The 8,508-nt window shown below is 38.3% G+C and overlaps 1 long non-coding RNA gene across 5 annotated transcripts; it reads right to left on the reverse strand.

Annotated features, from left to right (window-relative positions):
- Positions 1-42: 42 nt before the first annotated feature.
- On the reverse strand, positions 43-5,473 carry LOC107575426 (uncharacterized). Of its 5 annotated transcripts, none has more exons than XR_001607868.1 (9): positions 5,437-5,473; positions 5,185-5,306; positions 4,481-4,500; positions 4,163-4,198; positions 3,763-3,863; positions 3,583-3,638; positions 1,419-1,611; positions 1,217-1,305; positions 43-411 (listed from the first exon to the last, which is right to left on the reverse strand). It is a non-coding gene; the product is annotated as an uncharacterized lncRNA (long non-coding RNA). The 5 variants fall into 5 exon arrangements; XR_001607867.1 differs by having other exon boundaries at positions 4,481-4,548; XR_001607870.1 differs by lacking the exon at positions 4,481-4,500.
- Positions 5,474-8,508: the final 3,035 nt, after the last annotated feature.

The raw sequence follows: 8,508 nt of genomic DNA on the forward strand, positions 1-8,508 counted from the left end.
TTACTTACATTTTAAAAGTTATTAAGCAACACAATTGCACAGGGAGATCACTACAGATAAGTGTTGCAAGTTACTACTCTGTAATCATACCAGACAAGCAGACTCTGCAAACAAATAGAAGGACGGGCTGCACTGGGTTGAACACTATAATGTCCAGGAACCACTGGTAGAACGAGCTCAAGGGAGGAAACGTAAAGTGCCAAGTTCGGTTTGACACAGTTGTGATCCAATGTCGAGTCAGTAGATCTGGAGGACATTCCAAGCAGGAGGCTCCAGCATTCCAGAGAGATAGCAGCAAGGAGGAATTAGGAGTTCCAGCCATATGACGAGCATCTGGAGAGCCAACAGATCTGCAACATCTTTGCATGCCAGTTGATAAAAGCCCCTGGAGGACCAGCTGAGTGGACAGACCTTAGAGGACCCACAAAACAGAGCATAAGGAGCACAAGCAGACCTGAAATCAAAGGCAGTACTGATAGATGGGCAAATTCTATGACCACAACAAGAGAGAGTTAATCAACGACCATGGCTTAAACTACACAGTTTTCAACACTCCCTGCATTAGATGTTAGGGTTAGCATTACAAGACAAGTTATAAATATAGATGACTCAGTCAAGACAAATACTTTTATACAAAAAAAAATACAAGTTATCCCCAGTGAAGACCTGGTCTCCTAGACAACCGGGACAAGACCATAGGAACCAGTTGAGTCCTCTGCACAATGTGAATTTGCTGCAGCCTGGATGGTTGCTGGTTTTATCTTGCCAGAGGAGAACTGGCCTCCCAACTGAGCCTGGTTTCTCCCAAGGTTTTTTCTCCATTCTGTCACCGATGGAGTTTTGGTTCCTTGCTGCCTGTCGCCTCTGGCTTGCTTAGTTGAACTGAATTCAGTGATGTCATCATCCAGCTCAGTTCAGTTTAACTAAGTTCTATGATGAACTATCTTTAACTGAAAATTGTGTGTTCACTATTGTCATTTTGAACTATTGACACTATTTTCCTATTTAATGCCTATCATTGGTTGATCAGGATGTACAGAAGGATGGCCATGATTCCCAGCGGCTTTGGAGAGTTTGGCTTAACCCAGTAAAGAGAATATATACAAGATTCAATTGAGTTTCAGTTGGCAGTTTATTGAAGAAAGCGCTCCACATCTCTTTAGCTCAAAGAGCAAACAAGCCTAAAAGAGCATAATTCTGGAGAATGAGCACTCACCAATGAAACCCTCAATGAATACAAGTGAGCTGCCATTAAGGAACGGGACAGGATCACATCCAACTCATCCAAGCAGCTGCACAGCTCACCTGGAAGACATGGAATGAGATTTATGGTTTACATTTAACCCTAATGTCTCAAAGGAGATGCATAAAGAGCATATTTCCAGGTATTTAAGAAAAGGAAACCCGTTCAAGGTGACCTTGAGAGAGAGAAGAGGGCATCCGTGCCTGGTTGATTCTAGTCTCAGCCATCATGCCCACGGACCGCTGGCTGAACATCTGATGCATACAGCACACAAAACTGGAAACATTACAGGAGTTTCCAAGTCGTCATCTGATTGGTTGAATTATATAGGATTTCTGGGAGACGCGCCACGTTCTTTAACATTCCCCCTGGAAACAAATATGCCATGACACCAAACTACCTCATGGAAGAAAGCGGTCATGTTTACAGCTGTGACAATGAGCACTTAGGATTAACAAAAGGCTGGTTTTCAAAAGTATGTGAAATATGTAAAGTTCACAGCATAGATGCTTGGAGTACTTCAGTATTTACTTGAATAATCCTCACATCATCAATGTAAAGGATAATGCATCCAACTTGGATAATGGTACATGTGAGGTTACCATGGATCTTATATGCATGCAAATTCAAAAGTTGTTTAAATAGAAATTTATAGCTCAGGATAGAGAGAACAAACATGCTTGTTTGGCATGTGGTGTGGAAGAAAGTGAAGTCATGTCCTCTAGTAGAAACAAGGTCTCAATCAAGCCAAAGATGAGCAGACAGCGGCTTCAGATTTGGGACTATGGAGATAAACCACTGTACGCAAATGTGGGTGGAGGGCAGAGAACATTCATAAAAAATAAAAATAAAATAAAAAGCTTTATCTGCACTTGCCTTCCTTCATGAGTCAGGTCTCCACACAAGGGCTGAGGCTCCTGCATTACTGCCAAAGTTAAGTGCACAAGTGATCATTTTTTTTAAATAAATAAAAACTTAAAGGGACACTAACAAAAGATAATGTGAAGCACCTTTGAATATACTGAAACATACTGATCTCAAACATTTGAGCAGCTTGTTAATGTTTTATCCAAAGCATCCTTCACCAGCCATCCCTATAACTGTACTGAGCTTGGGGCGCCCCATCTATCTGATCTGAGTACAGTGAAACGGCACCTGCAGGTCACAGACTCCCTGTTTTGATCCTCAGAGTCACAACCTTTGGTCAAACAAAGCCATCTATAGCTATAAAAAGAAAAAACACTATAACCACCACACAATACAATGCGGTCACAAATGATGTGAGGGCTTCAATCATGGAGGATCACAGCACATCCAGCCTCATGTTGCCCAACATGCCTGCAGGACAAAACTCAGTTAGTAATGGAAAGAAATTTTAAAAAGTTTTTGAACAAGAGTACATTTAAGTATAGGTAGGGCTGGTAAAAAATTAAAAAAAAATCGAATGCGATTTTGTGTAGCTTGTCAGTGATCTACGGCTCTGTGTAGTAAATGCCGCTCCATCTGAAAGCACGTGCTGGAGATTTACTAATCACCAGAAGTGGCTTTACTGACGAGATTCGCATGAAATTCGCATTCTATTTTTTTGCCCAGCCCCAAGTATAGGTAAGTGTACAAGCTGAAGATGAAGACAGGAGTTAGTGTATTCTGCTGGAATACAGGTTTAAGATCTGATAAAGCCGTCAATCAGAAAAGATCAAATGAGGCTAGAAGAGACAGCATTTCTGCAGCATGAGGCTCATGAAGATGGACTCTGGAGTCACCAATGATGATGAGTGGGCCTTCAATCAAGGAGGGGGGGGAAATCTGATCTGGAGTCTGAAATTACTCTTGAATTTCATTCAATTCTTGGCACTAATTGAGTATTTGTGCTGTATAATTTATAAAGCTGATGGAGAGCAGAGTGCCGATGTGTCCTCTTATTAAATTCCAGGTCTCAGTCGAGAGTGTGACTACAGCTGTAATGCATGATCAAACAGTACAGTCCTGCACTTTAAACAAAACACATTCCATCAACTATTGATTAATTATACCGCATAAAACAAACATTAAAACCACATAGTCTTTTGAACAAGGTTAAAGAGTAAATAACCACAAACCTACAGAAAACAGACAAAACAGTGCTTTAGTGGGCTCCCTGTCGCCATGTTTGAGGCACCACATCTATCTGATATCTGACCTCAGTAACAATGAATTTGCACCTGCAGGGGATTGACTCAACTCACTACATAGCATTGATCAAAGACTGCAATGGGTCATTCTCCACCACAAGGCTTGGTTCGACCCAGTAAAGAGCAATATACAGTGTTGTAAATATTGAGAAACACAGGAGGACTCACCTCAGCAGCTGTTGATTTTCTCAGGAGAAACCGCTATTAACACTTTCAGGGCCTCACTGGAACAAAAGCAAACCATTAAAAGTAACTGCATGCCGGTAACGGGTGTAACAGGAACACTGAGCTGCTTGTGGAAACCAGATCCATCTGTGAGCCATTTATAATGATATTAGATTAAAAGACCTTGGAATTCTGTAGGACTGACAAAGTCAACTACGAGTGGACTTCCATCAAGGAGTGGAGGTGAAGAAAAAAAACTGAGCTCTTTAAGATGTGCAGATTATCTGTAGAATGAAATTACAGATAAAACAGAGTTAACATTTGTAGTTGCACAAAACTGAAACATTAACCAAGTCAGCTTCTCTACAGATCTTAATTTTAATGGAAAAGATTTTGGTTGAGAGAGGAAAGTGTTGATTTGCTAATCTTAGGCTTGACATTGATAAAAGTCAGCTTTGGGACACTGGAATTGACAGACGGATGAAAAAAAAGTGAGTGAGCAGCAGAAGGACGTATTTAAGCAGAGTTTATATTCTATTAAGCATTAGAGAGGAGTACATACAAGAGAGTCAAAAGTAATTACCTCTCAACATCCTTGGTCATCAACACAGACGCCTCACTTTGGGGGGGGAAACAAAAACAAAGTACAAACTAAAAGAAATGGTATCAAACAGACAAAAAATAAAAAAATAAAGAGGCACAGCAGACATGTGGAGAGCATTCATTTAAAAACTCAAACAGTCACACGAGGTAAACTGACATTGACAAGCAGTTATCAATGCAGCCATGAATGAAAAAACCCTGAAACTATTTAGTGTGCACATTGCTATACGGATTTCAAACTTTTCCTATAACCAAATATTGTAAGGGCGGTTTAGTCAAATCTTTGGAGGACTCTCACCTGGGCAGCTGTTGAGTCTCCTGAATAGAATGTTTTACAAAAATGGGTTTAATACCAGACTTCAGGCACTGTCAACAATTTGAGATGACATTTTAAAAAGGAAATTTTCTACACATGGTGCTATAGCATAACTTGTGTCAATACACATTTACGCTTATCAAGTCCTCAGGATGTTGAATATCAGTGATTTAACAAAAATGGCGCATTACTCAGATTAATTACATACACAGAAATGCTTCACAACCACTGCGTTTGGTCTGGATCCACAATTTAAACCATTATAATTCAGCACTGCTCAGAACTAAATAAACCTTTACAAGCATTGTGTGGATTAATTTCTGAATGTTACTCACCCATTTCCAGCGACAAGGAAGCACTTGAAAAAGCAATTAACCATTAATCCTCAAACTCACAGATCGTTTGTCAATAAAATAAGAATCTAATTCCTTAAGAACATGCGAAATTTTCTACACATGGTGCTATAGCATAACTTGTGTCAATACACATTTACTCTTATCAAGTCCTCAGGTTTTTTACTCAGGCATTACTCAGATTAATTACATACACAGAAATGCTTCACAACCACTGCGTTTGGTCTGGATCCACAATTTAAACCATTATAATTCAGCACTGCTCAGAACTAAATAAATATACAAATAAACCTACACAAGCATTGTGTGGATGAATTTCTGAATGTTACTCACCCATTTCCAGCGACAAGGAAGCACTTGAAAAAGCAATTAATTATTAATCCTCAAACTCAAAGATCGTTTGTGAATAAAATAAGAATCAAATTCCTTAAGAACATGCCAACTTTGAGTCTTAACTGAAAAGCAGACAAAAAAAACACTAGTGATAAACTAAAGAAACACAGTTATGGAAATATACATTCACAATACACACTGAATACTGTCCTCTGAGGCGGTTACTAGAAAACTCGCCTGCCTGTAGCTCACCTCCAGTAACCCTTAGACCTTGATTAGTATATTCAGGTGTGTTTGATTTGGGTTGGAGCTGAACTCAGCAGGACTGTGGCTCTCCAGGACCGACATTGGCCACCCCTGGGTTAGATGTTTCAGTACCATTAAAATCACATCTATATAAGCAGTGTAAATAATTACAAGAACAAAGTACAAGAGAGAAATAAACAACATTAAAAAAAATACTCACACACAATGATTTCAATCTCCAGTAGGTTATTCACTCTCCAACCTCCATCTTACACTGACAATCCTGTGAAATTTCAGCATTTATACTCATGGACGCAACTATTGACGGGGATGCAAGCAACCAGGAATTACATTCACCAAATAACCAAATCTCAAGATTATAATCTTTTTGTACATGCATTAATCCACAAATTATTATTTAAAAGCCATTTATGCATAGTTCAAGTAATTAAATTTTAAAACCACAAAAATCCATTTTATCATTTGGTTTCTCCCACATCCCATGATGCACCACAGCACAGATATAAAAGTTCATTCCAGGAGATGTTCTGGTTTTTCTAGCGGTTCCAGTAGTGATGGGAGAAACAAAGCTTTTTGAAGCATTGAATCAATTGAACCAATTGCTTCGAAAAATTATTCAATGTTTCAAAGCACTTGAAACAGCACACGCTGGCGACACCTGCTGGTGAAAATGTTGTAAAAGCATCAAGAACTCTTCATCAAACTTATAAAACAAATGGAAATGTTTTTTTAAAGAAATACCATATTTAAAAATAAATAATAAACACTTAAATACTGTTAAATATTAGTGCTTGTGTTATGTGTTTTATTTAAGTATAATCAAACCCTTAACACACAATGAACTAAATTAATTATTTAATGAATTAATTGATTTATGTAATTATTTAATTAAGTGTTATCATTAGAGCTGTCTATAAAAACCAGCAGGCAAGAGTAGTGTTATCAGTCAGGAGAAGGAGGTGGATTTAATTCTATCGTACGCTCATTTTGTTATTTTTAAGGTATGATGTGATTTGTAGGTTGAAAGTACTGAATGTTTTCACACATTTTTTAAACTATATAGCCATCTGTGCAGTGGCGGATTAAGACTCTTTGGTGCCCCTGGGCAACGACACCTAGAGTGCCCCCCACAAAAAATAATTCGATTTAAAAAAATTAATGAATGAATGAAATGTGCTTCATGTGATCATTTAGATTTTTTTTTTTTTACAAAATGTTATATTAATAAACTGATCTGATAACAAGGCAACAAAAATCCTTACAAAATCAGGTTACCACTTTTTACAGTGTACTCTGAAATTATTATATAATTGTTATATTATTATATACCTTATATCATATATTATGATATAAATTATTTATAACTTGTGAACCCACCTCTTACAGGTGTAATCTGTTCTAAGATATGATATAAGTCTGAACTGTATGCAGCAAATTGAAACATTTTATAACTAGTGAAGCCAACTGTTACAGGTAAAATAATAATCCAATCTGTTACTCACTTCAGACTCTATGGAAAAAAAGAAAGAGTGGATAATCTTTTTAGAGTCATTGTTGTCCTCAGCTCATTTTTCATTAATTTATATTTAATTTACAAAAACCTTTTCTAATGTTTTACTCCCTTGTGTAAAAAGGATGTTTTCAGAAATGCAACAATGAGGGCATGGTCTTGTGTGCAATTACATATACAGCGCTTAACAAATTTATTAGGCCACCACCCAAGAGGTTTGTGCCACAGCTGCTTGTTACTTGTAATTTTTCTGAAATGGTTAATCCACCAGTATGTGTAATGCCGAATTCACACTGCATGATTTTCAAACTCATCGGATCACCGTTGTTTTCACACTGCGTGACTATCTGGGGTTGCATTCAGTCGCTGCTGTGTTCACATTGCACGATGGATCGGCGACAGGAGGTTACACACTGCATGACTTCACAATAGGAAGAATCGGCGACAGCTCTGTCTGGTGCAGGGTTGCCAGGTTTTCGCTACAAAACCCGCCAAATTGCTACTCAAAAGTAGCCTGAAATTAGCCCAATTGCTTTCGAGGGGGTCCCCCAGTAAAAATCGCGTTCGGGGGGTAAAATACACATTTTTGTGGTGGGGTTCTCCTGGTACAATTCACATTCCAGGGCCTAAATATCCCATTATTGGGGTCGCTTCAACCTGCTGACATAAAAAACAACCGGCGGCAATCGCGGATTTGGCAACACTCACGTTTCATATAACTCCTCCCTGAACTTCCCGCTGCCCTGTATCTTGGTCTCTCATTGGCTGTAGGTCATCGCTGATGTGTTTTTCAGTCAGAACTCATTTCACACAGCGTGATTGTGAATCGCCGACAGCTCCAGATATTTAGCATGCCAAATATTTCACGGGCGTCGGCGACGTGTCGGCAATTCCCTCAAATCACGTCTTTGATCATTCACACTGCGTGATTGTCACTCGCATGAACGAGCACCGATTTTCCTCCGATTTCGGGCATTTGTCGGCGATTTCGCAAAACCTGTCGGCGAGTGAAAAATCAGGCTAAAATCGTGCAGTGTGAACTCAGCCTTAGATCTTTAGTCAAAGTAGTGTTTCTAATGCTAAAAATATATAATTATTGTTGGGACTGAATGATTCTAAGATAGATTGCACAAAAGTTTAATTTAAAAGCAAGTCTTTGGGAACAACTAGAAACTATTTGGAAGTCAGTAACAACAGAGACTGTGGAAAAGTGCATAAAATTTATGCCAGAAAGAATGCAAGCTTTTATCAAGGCCAAAGGAGGCCATACAAAATAAAAATAAAATAGCCTATTTATATTTTTTGGTTTATCGGTTTTGGTTATTATGTGTGAATAAAGACTATTTAGTTGTTTCAGTTTGTTATTTGCCCAATGATAACACAATTTTTAGTTTTAAACAAGTTTTTGACGGGTGGTCTAATAAATTTGTTAAGCACTGTATATAGCTACATATAGTTTTGTGAGGATTTGAACTGAAAATAAAACTTACAAACTCACTCGTTTACACTTTGCCCCTTTCTTGATTTGCAATGGCTGCAAAGTACAA

Source organism: Sinocyclocheilus grahami, unplaced genomic scaffold (assembly GCF_001515645.1).
Source record: "Sinocyclocheilus grahami isolate Dianchi unplaced genomic scaffold, SAMN03320097.WGS_v1.1 scaffold2631.1, whole genome shotgun sequence".
NCBI lineage: Eukaryota > Metazoa > Chordata > Actinopteri > Cypriniformes > Cyprinidae > Sinocyclocheilus > Sinocyclocheilus grahami.